Source organism: Oryctolagus cuniculus, chromosome 4, assembly GCF_964237555.1.
Source record: "Oryctolagus cuniculus chromosome 4, mOryCun1.1, whole genome shotgun sequence".
In the NCBI taxonomy this organism is placed as follows: domain Eukaryota; kingdom Metazoa; phylum Chordata; class Mammalia; order Lagomorpha; family Leporidae; genus Oryctolagus; species Oryctolagus cuniculus.
The window spans coordinates 95,040,597-95,061,527 of NC_091435.1; the positions used below are offsets into that span (position 1 = coordinate 95,040,597).

General features: G+C 40.0%; 1 protein-coding gene across 3 annotated transcripts in view; it reads left to right on the plus strand.

Annotated features, from left to right (window-relative positions):
- Nucleotides 1–20,931, plus strand: part of MAP3K13 (mitogen-activated protein kinase kinase kinase 13) — a 196,498-nt gene that overhangs the window by 69,394 nt on the left and 106,173 nt on the right. The window contains exon 1 of one of the 3 annotated variants that reach the window (XM_051818832.2): nucleotides 12,465–12,717. The exons of the other annotated variants lie outside the window; for them this stretch is intronic. The gene's annotated coding sequence lies outside the window, so the exon portion shown is untranslated. Of the gene's footprint in view, nucleotides 1–12,464; nucleotides 12,718–20,931 lie in introns of those variants that run through there. 3 annotated transcript variants of the gene reach the window in all.

Below are 20,931 nucleotides of genomic sequence, written 5' to 3' on the forward strand. Positions count from 1 at the left end.
CTTTCCCAGGCCATAGCAGAGAGCTGGATTGGAAGAGGAGCAGCTAAGACTTGAACTGGTCTCCATATAAAATGCCGGCATGGCACACAGCGGCTTTACCTGCTACACCACAGCACCAGCCCCTCTAGTATTGTTTTCCAACCTCAAAAACAATTCCAGTCCACCCCACTAATTTAGCACTTACACCATTTGGTGTATTTATTTCACCAAAGCTCCTTGATACCAGAAACCTTTCAGATTTTAAAATTCATTCTTAATTTTTTTTTTAAGATTTATTTATTTTATTTGAAAGTCAGATTTACAGAGAGAGAAGGAGAGGCAGAGAGGGAGAGAGAGAGGTCTTCCATCCACTGGTTCACTCCCCAATTAGCCTCAATGGCCAGAGCTGCACCGATCTGGAGCCAGGAGCCAGGAGCTTCTTCTGGGTCTCCCACATGGGTATAGCGGCCCAAGGATTTGGGCCATCTTCTACTGCTTTCCTAGGCCATAGCAGAAAGCTGGATCAGAAGTGGAGACTTAAAACCAGCACCCATATGGGATGCAGGCACTGCAGATGGCGGCTTTAACTGCTACGCCACAGCGCTGGCCCCCATCCTTAATTTTTCAAAAGGATTTATTTATTTATTTGAAAGTCAGAGTTACAGTGAGAAAAGGAGAGAGAGAGAGAGAGGAGAGAAATCTTCCATCCACTGGTTCGCTCCCCAAATGGTCACAATGCCCAGTGCTGGGCCAGGTGCAAGCTAAGAGCCAGGAGCTTTTTCCAAGTCCCACATGAGTGCAGCAGTCTAAGCACTTGGGCCCTCCTCCGCTGCTTTCCCAGGCACATTAGCAGGGAGCTGGATCAAAAGTGGAGCAGCCAGAACTCGAACTGGTGCCCATATGGGATGCTGGTGCTGCATATGGCAGCTTAACCTGCTGTGCCACAGCACTGGCCCCTCATCCTTAATTTTGACTCATCAGATAATCAAAGACAACTCTTTAAGGGAGTTGGGGGCAAATAGTATGGTGACCAGTGGGCTACCTGGGAGCCAGCATCCTGTTTGGGAGTACCAGTTCATGGTCTGCTCTTCTTCCAGCCCAGCTTCCTGCCAGCGCATCCTGAGAGGCAGCAGGTGTTGCGCAAGTGGTTGGCCTGTCACTTCCACACAGACCCAAATAGAGTTCTGGGCTCCTGGCTTTGGCCTGGCCCAGCCCTGGCTATTATGAGCATTTGGGGAGTGGACCAGTAGATGAAAGATACCTTTCTTTTCTCCCTCTCTCTTTCTCTTTCCTCTGCCTTTCCAGTAGAAATACTTTTTTTCAATATAGTCAGTTTTTATTGGATTTCAGAGTTTCAAAAAAGCTAGAGTAGATGAGTCAAATTCTCATATATAGATGGGAATATCAATTACCCTGTTTTAAAATACTTTGTGAACTAAAATACAGTATAAGATTTTTTTTAAAAGATTTATTTATTTGTTTGAAAGGCAGAGTTACAGAGGCAGAGGCAGAGAGAAACAGAGAGGTCTTCTTCTACTAATTCACTTTCCAGATGGCCGCAACAGCCAGAACTATGTGGATCCAAAGCCAGGAACCAGTAGCTTCTTCCTGGTCTCCCTCACAGGTGCAGGGTTCCAAGCACTTGGGCCATCCTCCACTGCTTTCCCAGGCCATAGCAGAGAGCTGGATCAGAAGTGGAGCAACCTGGACTCCAACCGGTGCCCATATAGGGTACTGGCACTGCAGGTGGTGACTTTACCCACTATGCCACAGCACTGGCCCCAAAAATATTTTCTTAAAGTCCCTTTTATATATATCATGTGATTCATTTAAAGAATATATTTCCTGTCATTCTTCTGAATCTATCAAATATTTGATAACCTTAAAATAGAAAAAACATATTGCGCAGACTCTAAATACTTAAGGATATGAATACAACACATTTGGTTTTACTTATTATTTCTCACAATGAACACTATTATTTATAGTGCTCATTCCTTACCTTAAACTTATGAAATATTATGCAATAATTTTGACATTCATAATATATTTTGACTTCTATATGTGTATTAAACTCTCAATGGCATTATTAAGGTAAAATTGATATACAGAAACTGGTACACATTTTTACATAACTATACCCGTGCAGACCTTACCATTGTCAAAATAGTGAATATACACAAATTCCCCAAAAGCTGATAGGATCCCTTCACAGTCTCTGTCTGCCACACTCCCCTTTACCTGGCAACCATTGTATGTTCTGAATTACAGTACGTTAGTTTGTGTTTCCTAGAATATTATGTGAATGGAATCATAGAATGTGTACTTTATTAATTTTTTTAAAGATTTATTTATTTACTTAGGTTACACAGAGAGAGAAGGAGAGGCAGAGAGAGAGATAGAGAGGTCTTCCATCCACTAGTTCACTCCCCAGTTGGCTGCAATGGCTGGAGCTGTGCTAATCTGAAGCCAGGAACCAGGAGCTTCTTCTAGGTCTTCCACATGGGTGCAGGGGCCCAAGGAATTGGGTCATCCTCCACTGCTTTCCCAGGCCACAGCAGAGAGCTGGATTGGAAGTGGAGCAGCCAGGACTCGAACCAGCGTCCACATGGGATGCCAGCGCTGCAGGCGGTGGCTTTACCAGCTACACCACATGCCAGCCCCCTCTTTTTTTATTTTTTTAAAGATTGATGCATTTATTTTAAAGGCAGAGTGACAGGGAGGGAGAGTCAGACAAAGAGATCTTCAATCTTCTGGTTCATTTCCCAAAAGGCTGCAATGGCAAGGGCTGAGCCACATGGGTGGCAGGTACACAAGTACTTGGGCCATCATGCACTGCCTCCCAGGTGTATTAGCAGGAAGCTAGATCAGAAGCAGAGTATCCAGGACTCAATCAGGCACTCTAACATGGGCTGTGGGTGTCCCAAGAGATGGCTTAAGCCACTGCACTACGGCACCCACCCAAGTGTGTGCTCTTAACTGACTTGGTTCACTCAGATTAGTTACTTTGAGACCCATCCATGTGGCAGCATGTATCAACAGTACATTCCTTTTTATTGCTGAACAGTGTTACCATTGTATGGATATATCACAATTTCTTCATTCACTTGTTGATGGACATTCGGGTTGTTTTCATTTGGGGACCATTACAAATAAAGCTACTATGAACATTTGTGTGCAAGTCTTCACACAGGCTTATGTGTCATTTCTCTTAGGTAAATAACCAAGGAGTAAAATAGCTATATCATATGATAGGTGTATGTTTAACATTTTAAGAAACTCTGGCTATGTTTTAACAACTTCTTTTGAAGAAGATAGGACATCAGTTCTTTTGAAAAGACCCAGGGGATAACCCCCTCTCAATGTGCCATACCTCTGGTGTTCAGCCTGCTCTTCTGTGAAGTGCATCTGGAGTACCTCCTGCTAGGGAGACAATGCCCTTTGTTCCATAAATTTATGAGATTAGTATGTTTTGAAACCCAAGGCTAGATTAAGACCCTTGTGGCCTCAAGGCCACTGCAAAAATTACCTGTTTCCCAAATTTTAAGTCAAAAATCGTCACATAGTGCTAACTAACATGTATAATATAGTCTATATAATTCTCATTTTCCCCAGAATAACAACTTTGATTCTTGACCACAATTTTTCAAATATCTAACTCTGCCCCAAATAAACATTTGAAGAGTCTCTTTTCTTGCTGGAGTCCTAAGCATGTGCTCAGTCTGCCTGGAAAGCCCTGAAACGTTTTCTGCAGGACACAGGTTCTAGCACATCCGGTGTTCATTTCCTGTCACTGTCCTTGCCTCTGTCACAGGTGGGGCTGCCAGGCAGCTCCTCTTGGATTCACAGGCCTGTGGATCATCCTCTTAAAATGGGCTTTTTCAACAGTTAATGTAGCATAAATGTTACTAACTTTAAAACTTTTTAATTTTTACTTATCCAATTGTTTGAGTGCTTCCAGTCTTAGATTCCCACTTGAATTATCTTTTGTCTTACAATCAGTCTAGCATAACAAAAGGACAGATTCTGGAACATGGGGCTTTTTCACTGGCTTTGTGACTTCAAGTTCTTCAGCTTTTCTATGCCTCACCTCCCTCATCTTAAATGAGGATTAAGATGCGTATGTCAAATCATCGCATGAATTAAATGAGATATTTATGCAGGGCTCTAAGCACAAAGCTTGATGTGTGGTAAACACTGATCATTTACAGCTATGTTATTATTATAGTCAGCAGTCATCCTGTCTTCACCAATGAAAGAGAGTAGTGGCACAGATAATTCAAATAGTGAATGAGAAAATAGCTTTTCACTTGACAGAAAAAGTTCTTGGCAAACTCTGTCATTCTGTTTATGTTTTGGTTGGGCTTAAATTCCTTCAGCACTCACAGACTAATCAGAGCAGGGAGAAACCCTTCAGAGTGAATATTCAGAGAATTGAGATGTAACTTTAAAATGAAAGTCAGGGGAAAGGCAAATCATAGGAAAAATCAGTGTTTGTTTCTTTGAATAGAGATGTAGGGGCAGGAAAAGGATAAAAAGGATTATTCCTTTCCTGCTTCCCCTCTATACCAAGAGAAAGTTAACAAGAGAAAAGCAAAACAAATTGGTTTCATCATAGTTTTATATGACACAGGAGCCTTCAGACTGAGACCTAAAGACCTGGGCTGAATTATACACTTTTATTCTTAGATTCAAAGAAGCATGGACAACTGTGTAGACATATGATTGGACATAAAAGGTCCTAGGCTGAATTATCCATTTTTAGGCTTATAGTCAGTGAAACATGGAAAACCGTGTAGATGTATAATTAGATACAAAGGTTCTGATCTAACTGTAGTAGACTGAGTGGAGAAATCCAGCAAGGCCTGTTTAGATTTTTCTGGCCTTTCTGTTCAGCATGTGAGGCAGAGAATTTCTGTATGGCCATCCTCAAGACAGAAAGAAGGGGAAAGATAAGAGTAATATTTATAGCTTTACGGCTTGCCTTGGGGGAAAGCGTCCTGGTTTTTAGGACCTACCTTGGGGAAGAGAAATTATGATTTCTAAGGCTTGCCTTGGGAGGAGGAAGGTGGAGACAAGAGAGCAGGAGACAAGAAGACAAAAGAAGGACAGAGACTGCTTCTGAGGCCTTCCTCACTTTAGGGTATCCTTTTCTGAGCTCCAATGGGGAGTAATAATAAACAGTCTAAAGAGTTTCAAGTTATAATCTGTCAGCTTCAGAATGAGGACAACCAGTGGGAAAAAATGCATGCAGTTTAGAGATAGAAGAGTAAAACTCTGGGGTCAGCATTGTGGCACAGCAGGTTAAGCCACCGCTTGCAACACCTGCATTCCTATCAGAGCACGAATTCAAAGTCCTGGCTGTTCCATTTCCAACCGAGTTTCCTGCTAATATACCTGGGAAAGCAGCAGAAGATGGCCCAAGTACTTGGGCCTCTGCCATCCATGTGGAAGAACCAGATGGAGTTCCTGACTCCTGGCTTCAGCCTAGCCCAGACCTGGGTGTTGCAGCCACTTGGGGAATGGAAAAATCTCTTTCTCTCTCTGTTATTCTGCCTATCAAATAAATAATCTGTTTTTTAAAAAGAAAGAAAAGCTTAGTTTTGGCTTGGATTATGTGGCTACTGAGTGATGGAGCTAACATTGTTTACCATCTTGATCAGATCCGTTTTGTAGAAAGGCACGGAACATTACATAACCTTACCCAGGTTTTTGGAGCCAATGTATTTTAAAGCCTCAATGAATTGAGAAGAAACAATAAAAATAGTGCTGTGAAATTCTCTGACTTCAAAATAGCAAAGATGGAGCTAACTATTGAGAGGAAATGTTGAGTCTTAAGAATGTTGACCACATCAGTATGACAAGGAAAATAATAATGTGTAAACACTATGTAAAAGTTAGAAGGCAGAATTCGAAAGTTAATCTACCAAAGCACCGAAATTATTAGTATCAGGAAAGGAGCTCGCATAGTGTAGGGAATCTGATTTTAATTTGGGTTTCTTGAATATGATGGAAGAGAATCAATTAATGACATTTTATAAGGAGTCTTGGCAACAAGTGATAGAAATATATATCATACTGGTTTAAATTAAAATAAAGGGAGAATGATTGGCTTATATGATGGGAGGTCTGGCAGAGTAAGTGACTGAAGTTAGATAGATGCTCCGTTACTGTTGTCAGGAATCTATCTGGTCTGCTTTTCTATGCCTTCTTATAGACAGACATGACAGCTGTCTGCTTACTTGTCCTGTGGCTAGCTGATGAAACAAATGTGTGTTGCCCCCTCCCCCATAGTACTAGGGAGAGCAAATTCCCCTCTACTCACCACTCAAAAAAAAAAAAAAAAAAAAAAAAAACCCTTATTTGAGAGACAATGGACTTGAGGAAATCAGGTTTATTTAAGGAGCCGGCAACTAGAGGGTATGATGGACTTTTGGCACATCCTAAATCCTCAGGTTAATGGGAGAACTTTTTAAAGGAGAAAGGGGAATTAAGGGGCAGTTAGGGACAATAATGAGCATTGTTGCCTCTGGGCACATTCTCACGGTTCTGATAGCATCCCGAATCTGGCCAGGTGGTAGTCCATTTGACCTGGGGCTTGGCTATTTACAGCTGGTTGTCATAAATTCCTGCCTTATCCTGAGGTCCTGCAATTTCAGCCAGCTTCCCTGAGGTCAGTCCCTGGAATTGTTAAGCAAGCATTGTTTATCTGTTCAGTTAAACATAAGTCTGATTAGTCTCGAAGTCAGCAGTTAGCTTTTGTTAAAAGGAGAGGAAATGGAGTCACTTGAGTTACTGCTACCAATCATTCTAGCAAACATCTTGGGGATGACTCAGATGATTCTCATTGGCTGGCTCAGATCTTGTGTCTATCTTTTTGCTAATCTTTGTGACCAAGTAGATGAGTTGGCCAAGCTTGTGCCAAGTGCTCTCAGAGCCATAGCCCCAGGCAGGGTCAGCTCCATCTGAACTGCTTGGCCTGAAAGTTCAGGAGGAATGTTTCCCTCAGCTGGAGAAGACGTAAGGGCAGAGTTAAACAACAACAAAAAATATGAATGTCCACTACTGATATTTTGATCATCAGTTATGTTGTTTGTACTATGAGACCAAAATGGAAATGCCAACTTGTATCTAACTAAAGAAGGAGAAGTTAAAATAAAATCAAAAGTTAAATGGTAGCCGGATTCTGTCCCGGTTGCCCCTCTTCCAGGCCAGCTCTCTGCTATGGCCAGGGAGTGCAGTGGAGGATGGCCCAGGTGCTTGGGCCCTGCACCCCATGGGAGACCAGGAAAAGCACCTGGCTCCTGGCTCCTGCCAGGATCAGCGCGGTGCGCCGGCTGCAGCGGCGGCCATTGGAGGGTGAACCAACGGCAAAGGAAGACCTTTCTCTCTCTGTCTCTCTCTCACTGTCCACTCTGCCTGTCAAAAAAAAAAAAAAAAAAAAAAAAAAAAAGTTAAATGGTAAAGAATTGTTTTATATGTGCTATCAGAACATAGTATGAATTTTATGTTGATGAATGAAGAGTTTCCTTTTGCTTTTTCAGTGTGTAAAGTGCCCTTATAAACTAAACTATTTCTAGCCCTACAAAGGTTTGGTTTATGGTACTTTGCCAGAATTTGTATGTTATGGAATGGTATTTCAGGAGTGTTTAGTATTTTATTGAGAAATCATCTGCTTTTGATTTGCTTTAGTGCATTTGCATTATCAGAAAAAATATATCTTTCATTTATAGTCATCCTTTTGAGAAGGATAATACCTTAAAACTTCATTAAGATTGATTCTAAATGGTATATAAGATACCAATTGCTTTTCTCCAGCTACTTATTATCATTGATAAAAAATATTGAAGAATTGAAATCCAGTATATATATACCACTACAAATAAAAGAGAAAAATAAACCCACCATAGGATAAGAAAGCTAATATGCTAATCACAAAACCATGTATCTATACAACATATATACCATTATATATATGTATACACATATACATATACAAATTGAGCATAAAGTTGACTCTGAGCTTCCCAGAAGTAGGAACCAAAAAATTGATATCAGTGGGTTACGTTGCTGTCAACTAAAAGGTGGATGCCTAATAATTTTTCAAGGACAGAACAAAACTTTCCCCTGGTATTAAATTGTAAAACAAATTCTTCATGTGAATTCCTTACATCATGCAAGATAATGGACAACACAGAAGCAATATGGTTCTTCTTTCAATAATTCTTGATAAAAAAGCAGGCCATAATACTCAATGATAGTGACTCTACTAAAGGGTAATAGGGTGATGATTTTTAGATAGCTGTAGCTTTTAGATGATCTTCCTTGATACAAGGACAGATTTTTGTAATACTTAATTTTTCTTTTTTTTAAAGATTTATTTATTTATTTGAAAGTCAGAGTTAGCCAGAGAGAGAAGGAGAGACAGAGAAATCTTCCATCTGCTGGTTCTCTCCTATTGGCCACAATGGCTGGAGCTGCGCCGATCCCAAGCCAGGAGCCAGGAGCTTCTTCTGGGTCTCCCACACGGGTGCAGGGGCCCAAGGACTTGGGCCATCTTCTACTGCTTTCCCAGGTTACAGCAGAAAGCTGGATCGGAAGTGGAGCAGCCGGGACTTGAACCATTGCCCATATGGGATGCTGGCACTGGAGGCAGCAGCTTTACCTGCTATGCCACAGCGCCAGCCGCCCCCCCTTTTAAGATTTATTTTATTTATTTGAAAGAGTTATAGAGAGAGGTAGAGGCAGAAAGAGAGGTCTTCCATCTATTGGTTCACTCCCCAGATGGCCGCAACAGCTGGAGCTGTGCCAAAGTCAGGAGCCAGGAGCTTCTTCCTGGTCTCCCACATGGGTGCAGGAGCCCAAGGACTTGGGCCATCTTCTACAGCTTTTCCAGGCCATAGCAGAGAGCTAGATCGGAAGAGGAGCAGCTGGGACTAGAACCAGCGCTCATATGGGATGCCGGCACTTCAGGCTAGGGCTTTAACCTGCTGCGCCACAGCACCAGCCCCAGTACTTAATTTTTCTTAGATCTTTCTTTCTTTTTTAAAGAAGATTTATTTATTTGAAAGGCAGAGTCACAGAGAGAGGGAGAGATATAGAGAAAGAGATCCTCTATCCACTGATTCATACACACAAACCCCAAAAACTAGAAGTTTGTTTTTATAGCTGAATAGTTGTACCTTAACTTCTATACTTATATTTTTATGTAATATTGAGTTTTCCATGTCTTCTTGGATAGTGAGACCATAGTCATCTTGTAATTATTACTGAAATTTGAAGAGGTTCATTTGATTCTTAAAAGAGTTCACTTACTTGACAATGGCTTTGGAGTCCTCTGTACTTAGCATGCCTACATGCTAAAATAAAAAAGTACTTATGATGGTGGGACTTGGCTTGCTATCTAGAATTACACTGTCTCATAGGGTAACTACCAGCTCCATGTAACTTTTTAAGTTTAAATTAATTAAAATTATATTAAAACTAAAATCCTCACACAGTAACCATGTTTCAAATGCTCAGTAGCAATATGGGGCTACTGTGTAATTGCAAATTAGAGAACATTTCCATCATTATAGGAAGTTCTCTTGGCCAGTACTACTCTGGAGTATACATTCTTCCATGACCTCTCCCTCTCTTCCTGTGTCCCTAAAATTAAAAAACAAAACAAAACAAAAAAAGCAGCTTCCTCTAAGAATGACTTCTACAACTTCCAACATTTGGGGAGACAGCTTATTTTCCCAAATGATTCTACATGATATTTGACATACAAGAATCTTTGTTGGCCTAGTTGATATTTTTGTGGCACAGGAAATCATGCTAACCCATAACCCAGATCAAGTTGCTCTACGTTTCTTACTGAAGTGGCATGTCCACAGAACCAGCTGGTTTTTATTTGCAAGACTGTACTTTGAACCAAGAACATTAGAAACATTTCTAGACCTTGTTTTGTCAAATTGCTTTTGAGACTCCCCCAACCCTGGTGACTTACTGTTAGTAATTATGTTGCTTTTGAACCTTACAGCAGATATGTTAGCTTCTATAATAGATCTGGCCATCTTATTTAAAAAAAAAAAAAAGCTTTATTGGTATGGGCACTGTGGTGCATAGGGCTAAGCTGCTACATGGGATGCCTCCATCCCATATCTGAGTGCTGGTTCAAGTCTTGGCTTCTTCTTTGCTTCCAATCCAGCTTCCTGTAAATACAACTGGGAAAGCAAGAGATGAACCAAGTACTTGGATTTCTGCCACCCATGTAGGGGATCCAGATGGACTCTCAGCTCCTGGTTCCATCCTGGCCCAGCCCTGGCTGTTGCAGTCATCTGGGGAGTGAACCAGTAGATGGAAGCTATTCTCTCTCTCTCTCTCTCTCTCTCTCTCTCTCTCCCTCCCTCCCTCCCTTTCTCTTTTTCTGTCACTCTGCCTTTCAGATAAATAAGTAAATCCATTTAGAAAAACTTTATTGAGGTATGGTTAACATACAGAAAACTGTAGATATTTAATGTATATAACCTGATATGCTTGTTGGCCATCTTATTAACATAGCCTACAATAAGACAGTCCACTATAATTCCTTCTATAGTTAATGTGTATTATTTTGCAAGAAAAAGTAAATGTGATTCTTTAACTATTAGGCCAAGGCATCTGCATCCCATATCAGAGTACTTGGGTTTGAGTCCCAGCTGTGGCTCTTGATTTCCCATGTAGACCATGGGAATCAGCAGGTGTTGGCTCATGTAGTTGGGTCCCTGTCACCCATGTGGGAGTCCTGGATTGAGTTTCCGGCTCCCAGCTTCAGCCTCAGTCCAACTCTAGCTGTTGTGGGTGTTAAGGAGATGAAATAGTAGATGGGAGCTCTCTGTCTCTCTCTCTCTCCTCAAATAGTAAGGAAGGTATAAGTTCTTCATCTTCTTTCCATTGTTGATCTAAAGAGTCTTGATATAAGGCCATGTGTATTAATACAGGCTTATGTGGTATACACCAATGTTGTTTTGGTCTTGTGCACTTTCATCTTACCTGGGTAAACCTCTTTGGTTCTTTTCAGTCCTAACATTCCTCAATAACTTCCTTTAGAGACATGTGCTGACTGTGTATTTGCCAACGATATTATGTTGCCCAAGTGTATAGTAGGACAGTACACTAAACATCTTTGCTGTATGTAAAATAATCCTGGAAAGTTTTCTTTTACCAAATGAGCTAAGTACTGTGCAATATTTATTAATGGTCAGGTTTGGACACTCCAGAACTGCACAGAAACAGGCAACCATGTTCCTTCTCCCTGCTGCACACACAATGATCTGATCAAGAGAGCAGATCTCTGTTCAGAATGTTCTTGGTCACTGGACACCTCATAACTGAGGCCTTACATTAACCACTGCTGTTCCAATTTCAAGGCTCTGAGACCATTTCCCAAGCTCATAAACAACATGGTCAGTTCAACATTCTTTATAAAAGTGTTGGCAATTATGGAGCAAGGTGGTGGGCTACAGGCAAGGTAATTTATATTAACCTTCACTTTTGTGTGACTTTGAAAAGGTACAAAGAGTGGAGAAATGTTGTCACCCATTTGGGTGAATTTAACACAGCTATTTTTACTGCTAATAATAAGATCTATCACTGAAGCCAAAATTTGCCCAAAGATTAGTAAGAACCATTTTGGACCCATGTCTTAATTTATTGTCAGAAGTTGAATATACATATGGGGAAATACTGAACCTTATTTAAATATAGCATTAAGTGACTAATCCGTGCCCAATTTTGAAATGTCAGAAAAATCAGTAAGATGTTATTGTTATACAAAACAGTTACACTTATATAATATTACCTCAGATATTTATGTTTCCTTAGTCACTAGATTTTTATTCCCAAGTATTTTTATTATTATTTTGCTTTTTCTTCAAATAGTTAATGGAAAAAATGGAATGAAAAGAAATTCATGCATAGTTTTTCATAATATGCATTTTTCATGAACTTTTTGGAGACCCCCTCATATACGTATATATACATATACTGTCTTTTACACACAATAAACTTAGCTTTTTATTCCACTTTCCACAAACGTTTTAAAGTAATCTCCTAGAGTTGTCTTGTGCAGGGTATACCTGTCAGTCCGTTTTCGAAACTATTTCTATGACTTTGATTTGTTTTTATCTCACGTTGCTGAACAACAAGAAAAGCATTAAAGAAAATAGCTCCAATGAATAAAAAATGTGATTTCTTCTATGTGTATTTTTGATAGCATTGACTTCACTGAAAATCTATTTTGAGTCCCTCATTCTATATCAATAATAATATTATTATGACTTGAAACACACACGCACACGCACACACACTCAGCCCTCCAGCGACCAGTCGGTCTTAAGGCAATAGCAGACGCCTGATTGGCGGGCTCTGTTTATTCTGTGACCAGATTCCTTCTAAAAGAAGGCAGCCTGTGACTGCCTGAAGCCTATTGGCCAGGCGTACTCTGGACCCTCCCCACACCCTTTTTTTTTTTTTTTTTTTTTCATTGCACACACCACAGGGAAGTCTGTGCGGAATCCTAAACCAACCCAATTTACATCCATTCATGATCTGTGACGTCAGCAAGCCTGTGGGCTCCTTTGCAGTGGGCTGGAGGATTGTGTGGCTGGAATCCCCCTCGCCCGTATTTTTATCATTTTGCAAGGCTGTTTAAATTAACCTTCTACTTTTTAAAGCAAGAAAATGGGACAGCATGTGTAGGAATCCTTCATTGTTGTGAGTATTGCACTCTATTTTTCTGTTTCATCAGCATTTATTTCATTCATTTCAGAGAATGTATTTGTGATTTGAAGTAATTAGAAAACTGGTGTTATCGAGGGAGACACAGCAGCAAGAGAGGCAGAGGCGCAGAGAAACCCGAAACCCCGTTACAGCTCGGAGCCTCTGAAACTGACAGCTGGTTTTCCTTCGCTTGTCTGCTTGCTTAGACGTGGACATTTTTCATTAACGGTTCCGCACGTTACCGCTTCACCTCTGGTTGCTGGCTTGGGTTTCCTTCAGGGGAGATTCGCTTCTCGGAAAGGTGAAGTGAACGCCCTGAGAGGAAAACCCAGAGCACCAGGAAGGTGCGGGGGAAGCCAGGCTGGCAGGAAGGCGCAGTTCCACCCTGCTGAACACTTGCCTTCCCTGCTGCTGTCCTCTCTGCCGTCTCTCACCCTTCACCTTGCCTTTGTTTCGTAATTGTGTAACAGTCAACATCTTGTGATTGCCATTTGGGCAAGATGAGTACTTGTTCAACCAATTGTCAAAAGCTGTTATGATGGGCATTACAGTGGTGTATTTATACACGTTTGTGTCTGTCTGAATTTTATTTGCATTATCAAAAACTTAAAAGCCTGCAACACAGGCAAAAAGGGAATTACCCTTAAATTCATAGCTTTTCACATAACCTCTAATTAAAACTAAGTGATTTCTTACTAAATTCCATATATTGTGTAGAGGTACACATGAATATTTCCCTAAGTAGTTTATTCTGCTTGTGTTTGGGGAAACATGGATAAGTTCTGATAAGCTCCATGTGTGAAGTTGGCTTGATAGTTTGCTTGTAGTTTGAATGTGAAGTTAGCATTTGTGATTAAATTGGTTTTCTCTGGTTTATTCCTGTGTCAGTTGTGATGGAAAAGAAGAGAGATGTGACATTGTGACATTTTTCTGCTCCTGTGGCAGCTCCTAGCCCCAAATAATCTCTGTTTCCCAACTGCCTCACTTTGAGCAATTTATATCAGAGTTTGCAGCTAGCAGTTGGTTGGTTGTTCTTTCCAGGAAGAAAGAGAGAAAGTAAGCAAGAGAGAGAGCGCTTACGCGAGCAAAATGCCTGCTGTGTCTTTCCATCCAGCCTTGTCATGTTTACCTTGCATAATCAATACTTAGTTTGGAGGTTTTCATATTAAAATCTTTCCTTGTGAAGCAAAGCTTCTAAATTATGGTTTTAATGATATCTTTTGAATTATTCTTCTTAATGAACCTTCCAGTTGTAAATTCATTTATTTTCCAAATGATCATTCCTGAAACTGTAACTTTTTCTTTTGTCTCTCATCCTGGTTAAGCCCTCACTCATTTTGGTTGTCTGACTACACTTTAGAGTTACTGAAGGGAAAACCTCTGCTTCATTCTGAGTCAGATCTTTGTCTTATGCTCTCAGACAATTGCAGCTTTAAATTTTTGGTATTTTCTATTTGTTGGTTTGAACAAACAAGATAATGTTTTAGACACTTTTTCCTTTATTTGTAAACAACTTCACTTATTTTAGCATTTTTCTTTTTTGTGTACCATCAGAGACTATGTTGAAATCAACAATTTGAAAATTATCTTAAATTATTGAAGTCTACCAAATCAAAAGGCCAAATTTGTAGGATATGTTTTAAAAATTGTGTTTACGTAATCAAATTCATCTTCAGACAAGCTCATCAAAGTCTGTCTTTTATGCACAAATTTCACCATAAGAGAGATGTGTTTCCATGAAAGAAGTATAGCCTGCACTTTGGATTTATTAAAGTAAAACTGTCTCTTTAACATGGAGAATGGATGTAGAATCCCCCTGTCTTCCCCACTCTTAGTGGCTGTATTCTAGATTATATTGATTTTCATGTATAGCGTAGTTGTAGAAAAAAACAATAACTCTTAATTGTTTAATATCAAACAATAAAATCCTGTGTATCAGAGACTCTCAATAGATGGCTTTCTGTTTAAAAATTGAAGCTTCTCCAGAAATAGGAATTAATTTATTTAGTAAACAAAGTCCTTCAAACCAGAGCTGTGTCCTAGGCAGTTGTCAAAAGAATGGTTCCTAAGGACCAGAGGCCACATTCGCTGGTGTAAGACAGAACAAACAGATTTTGGATGGCAGAACCGGTCACTTTGGTTTGCCCCATCTACCTACCCTCTTTCCAAGTGCTACAGTTGAATTAATCGCTTGGGGAGCTCAAATAAATCAAGATGGCCAAGATGACCAGTTCTGCCAGGTGGCAGCCTGACTCTTGTAATTTTGATTAAAATAAAGAAAATTGCCCAAGAATACTCTGCTGTTGAAAAAAAAAATTCAAAAGACATCACATTCCAGCTCAGTGTTGGTTTGTAGTAAAAATACAGGAGAGACAAAGATTGAGAAGATGCAATTTTTAAAGCTAGGGCATCTAAAGTTATTATTAGAAAGATTTATTTTAATATTAGAATTAGCTATGGAGCTTTTGGCTCTCCTTTTTTTTTTTTTTAACTATTCAGTGCTTTTTAGTATGTTCATGGAGTTATACAATTATATCACAATCAATTTTAGAACATTCTCATCATCACATAAAGAAACTGGATTCTTTCGGTAGTTACTCCTCATTTCTCCTCATTCCAGGCCTAGACAATGATGAAAGTACTTTATGGGTGTGTATGTGTGTGTATGTATCTATATCTATCTATATCTATCTGTATATAGCTTTGCCTACTCTGGACATTTAATACACATAGAGTCATACAATATATCATAATGTTTTCAAAGTTCATCCACATTATAGAGCATATCAGCACTTCATTTCTTTTTATTGCTGAATAATATACCAATATACATATTTTACTTATCCATTCAACTGTTAATGGACATTTGGATTGCCATGTACATTTGTGTACAAGTTTTTGTGTAAATATGTTTTCATTTCTCTTTGATATTTACCTAGGAGTAGAATTGGCTTGGTTGTATGATAACTGTATGTTTAACATTTTGAGGATATGATGAACTGTGGCTCTACACTTTTGCATTCCCATCAGCAATGTGTGAAGGTTCTGATATCTCCACACACTCATCAACACTTGTTATTTCATGTCTTTTTGATTAGAGTCATCTCAGTGAGTCTGAAGTAGGATGTCACTGTGGTTTGGATATACATTACGCTGACAGCTAATGATGTAGAGTGTTTTTTCATGTGCTTACTGGTTATCTGTAAGTCTTCTCTGAATGAGTATCTATTCAGATCCTTTGCCCATGTTAAAAATTAGATTATTTTTGCTTTTTTAAAATTTTATTTATTTATTTATTTATTTGCATTTTTAAAATGTATTTGAAAGGCAGAGTCACAGAGAGAGGGAGAGGCACAGAGAGAGAGAGAGAGATCTTCCATCCTCTGGGTCACTCCCCAAATGTCTGCAACTGCCAGAGCTAGGCCAGGCCAAAGCCAGGAGCCAGGAGCACTTGGCAGGGGCTCAAGCACTTGGGCTGTTTTCTGCTTCTTTCCAGGAGCATTAGCAGGGAGCTATATCAGAAGTGAAGCCGCGGGAACTCGAACTGGTGCCCTTATGTGATGTTAGCACTGCAAGCACAGGCTTAACTGGCTGTGCTACAGCGCCAGCCCCTATTTGTGCTTTTTTCATTGTCAAATTATAGCTAAAGTAGATAAGCTCTTTATCAGACAGATGATTTGCAAATATTTTTCTCTCATTCTATGGATTGTCTTTTACTTTATTGTTGATACTATTTGCATTAAAAAAAAACTAAATTTTGGGCCCAGTGCTATAGCGCACTAGGTTAATCCTCCGCCTGTGGCGCCGACATCCCATATGGATGCCAGTTCTAGTCCCGGTTGCTCCTCTTCCAGTACAGCTCTCTCCTGTGGCCTGGGATAGCAGAAGATGGCCCAAGTGCTTGGGCCCCTGCACCTCCACAGGAGACCAGGAAGGAGCACCTGGCTCCTGGCTTCGGATTGGCGCAGCTCCTGCCATTGCAGCCATTTGGGGAGTGAACCAACAGAAGGAAGACCTTTCTTCTCTCTCTCTCTCTCTCTGTAACTCTACATGTCAAATAAATAAATTAAAAAATCTAAAAAAAAAAAAAACCTACATTTTGATGAAGTTTACCTGTTTTTTTTTCTCTTGTTGCTAATGTTTTTGGTGTCTTAGCTAAGGCAGCTTTGGCTAACTTAAGGTCATGAAGATTTGTTTCTGTGTTTTTTTTTTTTTAAGGGTTTTGTATTTTTAGCTCTACATATAGGTCTGTGATCCATTTTTGAGTTAATTTTTACATATATTATAAGGCCCTCAATTATATTCTTTTGAATGGGGACATCCATTTATTGCAGCAATATTTGTTTAAGAGACTATAGTTACACCTCTTGAATTGTTTTGGCACCCTCTCACAGAACTTACCAAAAAAAATAAAGAAAGAAAGAAAAATAGTGAGGCTGTGTTCCTATCTCCAGAGATTCATAGTTAATTGGACTATGGTAGGGCCCAGTAATCTGCATTTTTAAAAGCTCTGCAGATGGTTCTAATGTGCAGCCAGAGTTGAAAACTATTGGCATGCCATGCATAGCGGCTTAGTCTTAGAAAAGAAGAAAAACATTATTTCTGAATCAAAAGTTGCAATTCTGATATGAAAAGAAGGGAAGAAAGGAAAATTAAGAGGATTCAAATCAGAAAGCATGGATATTCTTGTTAATCTCTCAAAGAAAGAGTGTGAGGGTATTTCTAGAAGTTAGTGAAATATATTACAGGAAGAGAAAGAGGAGAAGCTAATGTTAATTATGCGCTTTCTGTGTGCCTCTAAATCTTTTGCGAGCTTTTGCATACATTATTTCATTTCAAATATAATTCTCATGATGTAAATACGTACTATTATCACCATTTTACAAGACAAAAACACTCGAAAATTTGCTGACTGAACCAATGACACCAGGTAGTTCATTTTATACTCAGTTTTCAAAAGCAGCTCTAATTCTCTAATTCTTGGGCTCACTATCTTTCTGTTAGTGGTCTAATCCAGCATGAATTAAAGTTTTTCTCTAGCACTACACTAGATTGGAAAACTGTGAGATAAGTTAGATGGTGATATTGGGATAAGAGTTGGCAGAGCAGGTGCAGTAGAAGATGGGAGGGCATAGATAAGGATAAGCATATAATAAATGATCAAGGAGCCCAGAATGTCTGCACTCTGCCTTAGATATAGCCAGCAGAAAAAGCCCTGAGAGGACAGCGGGCCAAACAACCAGCATGAGAAAACAATGAAAGAGAATGGTGGGTGAAACCATTGAAAAGATGAAAAAGAAGATGATCCAAGTAGAATTGCCTAGTGTGGAGGTAGGGGTGTTGACATTCACTTTTTCCCATTCATTTAGTCAACAAGTGTTTATTGAGCATTTACTACGTGTTTTAGATAAGACACATTTGTGAATAAAACAGATGAATATTCTTGCCCTTTTGGGGCTTATGTTTTTCTAGTGAAAAGAGAGGAATAGTGAATAAGTACATTATGTTTAGACAGTGATAAATGTTAAGGAGAAAAAAAGGTGGGGGAGAATAGAGATTATTTAGGGTAGCTAAAGTCAAAATGGGACTTTTTCATTGTATTGTTTATATATAAATCTAGATTCATCAAACAAAGGTGTCAGTGGTTAACCAAGTCAGGCAAGTCCAAAAAATTGAGGTTGGGCCGGCGCCACGGCTCACTAGGCTAATCCTCCGCCTAGCGGCGCCGGCACACCGGGTTCTAGTCCCGGTTGAGGCGCCGGATTCTGTCCCGGTTGCCCCTCTTCCAGGCCAGCTCTCTGCTGTGGCCAGGGAGTGCAGTGGAGGATGGCCCAGGTGCTTGGGCCCTGCACCCCATGGGAGACCAGGAAAAGCACCTGGCTCCTGGCTCCTGCCACCGGATCAGCGCGGTGCGCCGGCCGCGGTGTGCCGGCCGCAGCGCGCCGGCCGCAGCGCGCCGGCCACAGCGGCCATTGGAGGGTGAACCAACGGCAAAGGAAGACCTTTCTCTCTGTCTCTCTCTCTCACTGTCCACTCTGCCTGTCAAAAAAAAAAAAAAAAAAAAAAAAAAAAGAAAAGAAAAGAAAAGAAAAAAATTGAGGTTAACATTTTACCCTTTTGTTCAGAAGTGCCTGGCACAGAGGAGATGCTCCATAAGCATGTTTATTGTTTAGTGATTTTTCTCCTTGGTAGAGGCCAGGGCAGGGGTGGTGCTTGGAGAATCCTTTCCATCTTTACTTGCTGCCCTTTTAGGATCAATCCTCCTAAGTGTACCTGTGGATGTGAGTGTGTACCTTTCCGTGGAATCACCATATAGTTAGCCATTGCTAATGAGGGGGAATGTGTTCTTGTTCTCAGATCAACTCTCTTGTTCTCAGAGAACCACCAGTGTAGGCAATACTGGAGAAACATTTCTTTTGCTTTTCACATTTTAGCAGGTGATTCACATGAACGACCTTGAATGGAGGGTGAGTTGAACCCTTAATATATTGTAAAGTTTTTTAATAGTGAGGTTCTATTTTACAACCATTTACCTGCTGCCTTTGTCTGGAAGATTATTTGTATTGAAACGGATGAAATCAACACATTTTCTATCTACTTGGCACAATGATACAATTGAAAGAGAATTGGAGTTTAAAAGGGCCTGTGTAACTGTCTCAAGTTGTCCTTGGCAATGCACTTGCACTCTTAGCTTTTTTCAGTTTTTCCTAAACTTTTGTTTTAACCTGTGAGGTGAACAGTGAGCTCAAGTCTCTTTGCTAACTCTAACACGGTAGGATTCTTGGAATCTGGTTGTTATTTGCCAATATCAAATGGGCAAGTGGCAATTTCTAAGGCAATCTGGTTTCACAATGCTTTTCCAGAAGTTTAACCCCTGTGGGATGCTGCTGTAGCTTTGAAGTAGATGGTTTCAGAAGTATTTCAGATGAGATATCTGGGTGAGACATAAAAATGGTAAATCACTTTCAGATTTGCCCAAGGACTTCCTTTTATTAGCAGGAAGTAGAGTCCTGATCAGATACCAACTTGCTGCCTTAGTGCGTGCCCGTTATAAATATTGTTTGGCTTGATTTTCTGAAGTCAAGAGAGAGCTTTTCTGTAGTCAAGAGTTAACTAGTGACTTGTCTGGACTAACGGGAGCATGGCTACTGATAATCCGTTCACCTTGGTTTGGTTTGGGGTTGTAACCTTTTCCTATACGTGACCTTTGTTAGTGCTCTTATGAAGCAAAATTCATCACACTGGTTTTTTCTACCCATCTCTCACTAACTCCTGTTGGCCTTTAACTTTAATTTGGCTGATGCTTTATGAAGGATGAAGACTGTAATAAACAAGAAAATGAAGACCTGCTAAAACCACACATTGTCTAACCAATCTGTGTAAAAATAAGATGACTAAGTTATTTTATATGATGGTTGCTAGTTTTCAAAAATTAATCTTTTTATAATTCTCCAAATAATTCCTTGGCTGATGGGCTGGTGTTTTGAATTTGAAAATTTTGTCAAAGAAAAAAAGATAGAATTTTTTAAAATTACAAAACAGAAAACCCCTTTCTCATTTTTAATTCATTTTAATTCATTAATTTTTCTTATATCTTTTTTGACTTGTATAACTGTCAAGCAGACAAGCCTGGTGTCTAGTCCTAAATACTATGATAATTTCACATAGTTGCTCCATATAGTAACAATACTTACCCTCATAGCACTGTGGTAAAGAACATCTTGCAAAAGCCATCATGTATTGCAGGCCACCATAAGAGAATGTGCAGTAACTGTACAATTTTAATTGTTCAAAAATTTTAAGGAAAAACAGTGTAGGACTTCCTGCTGACAGATGCTGATTATCTTCAATGTGCTAATTTATGGGCCCAGAGTAATTGTACAGCAAAACAATTCTACAAGGACCTTTTAGTGAAATTCTGGATTTAAAAAAGGCCAGAGAAGTGGAAAGATAAGTTGATCGAAGGCAAAGGGCCAAGGAAGTAGCCAAAGAGGAAAGATGGGAGAGAGTTGATGAGAAAAAGAGAAGTCAGAGCCCAGGGGACTGGCTGACCTCATGAGGCAGGTGGCAGACAGGACACAGTTCCCACCTCCCATGGATGAGACTGGATCTGGGACCCAGACTGAAAGAGGCTCTTCTAGTGTCCTAGAGGGGGTTGTCACAGTTGCTATTCCTAAAGAGGGCCCAATTTGCAAAACTAAGCCCAGG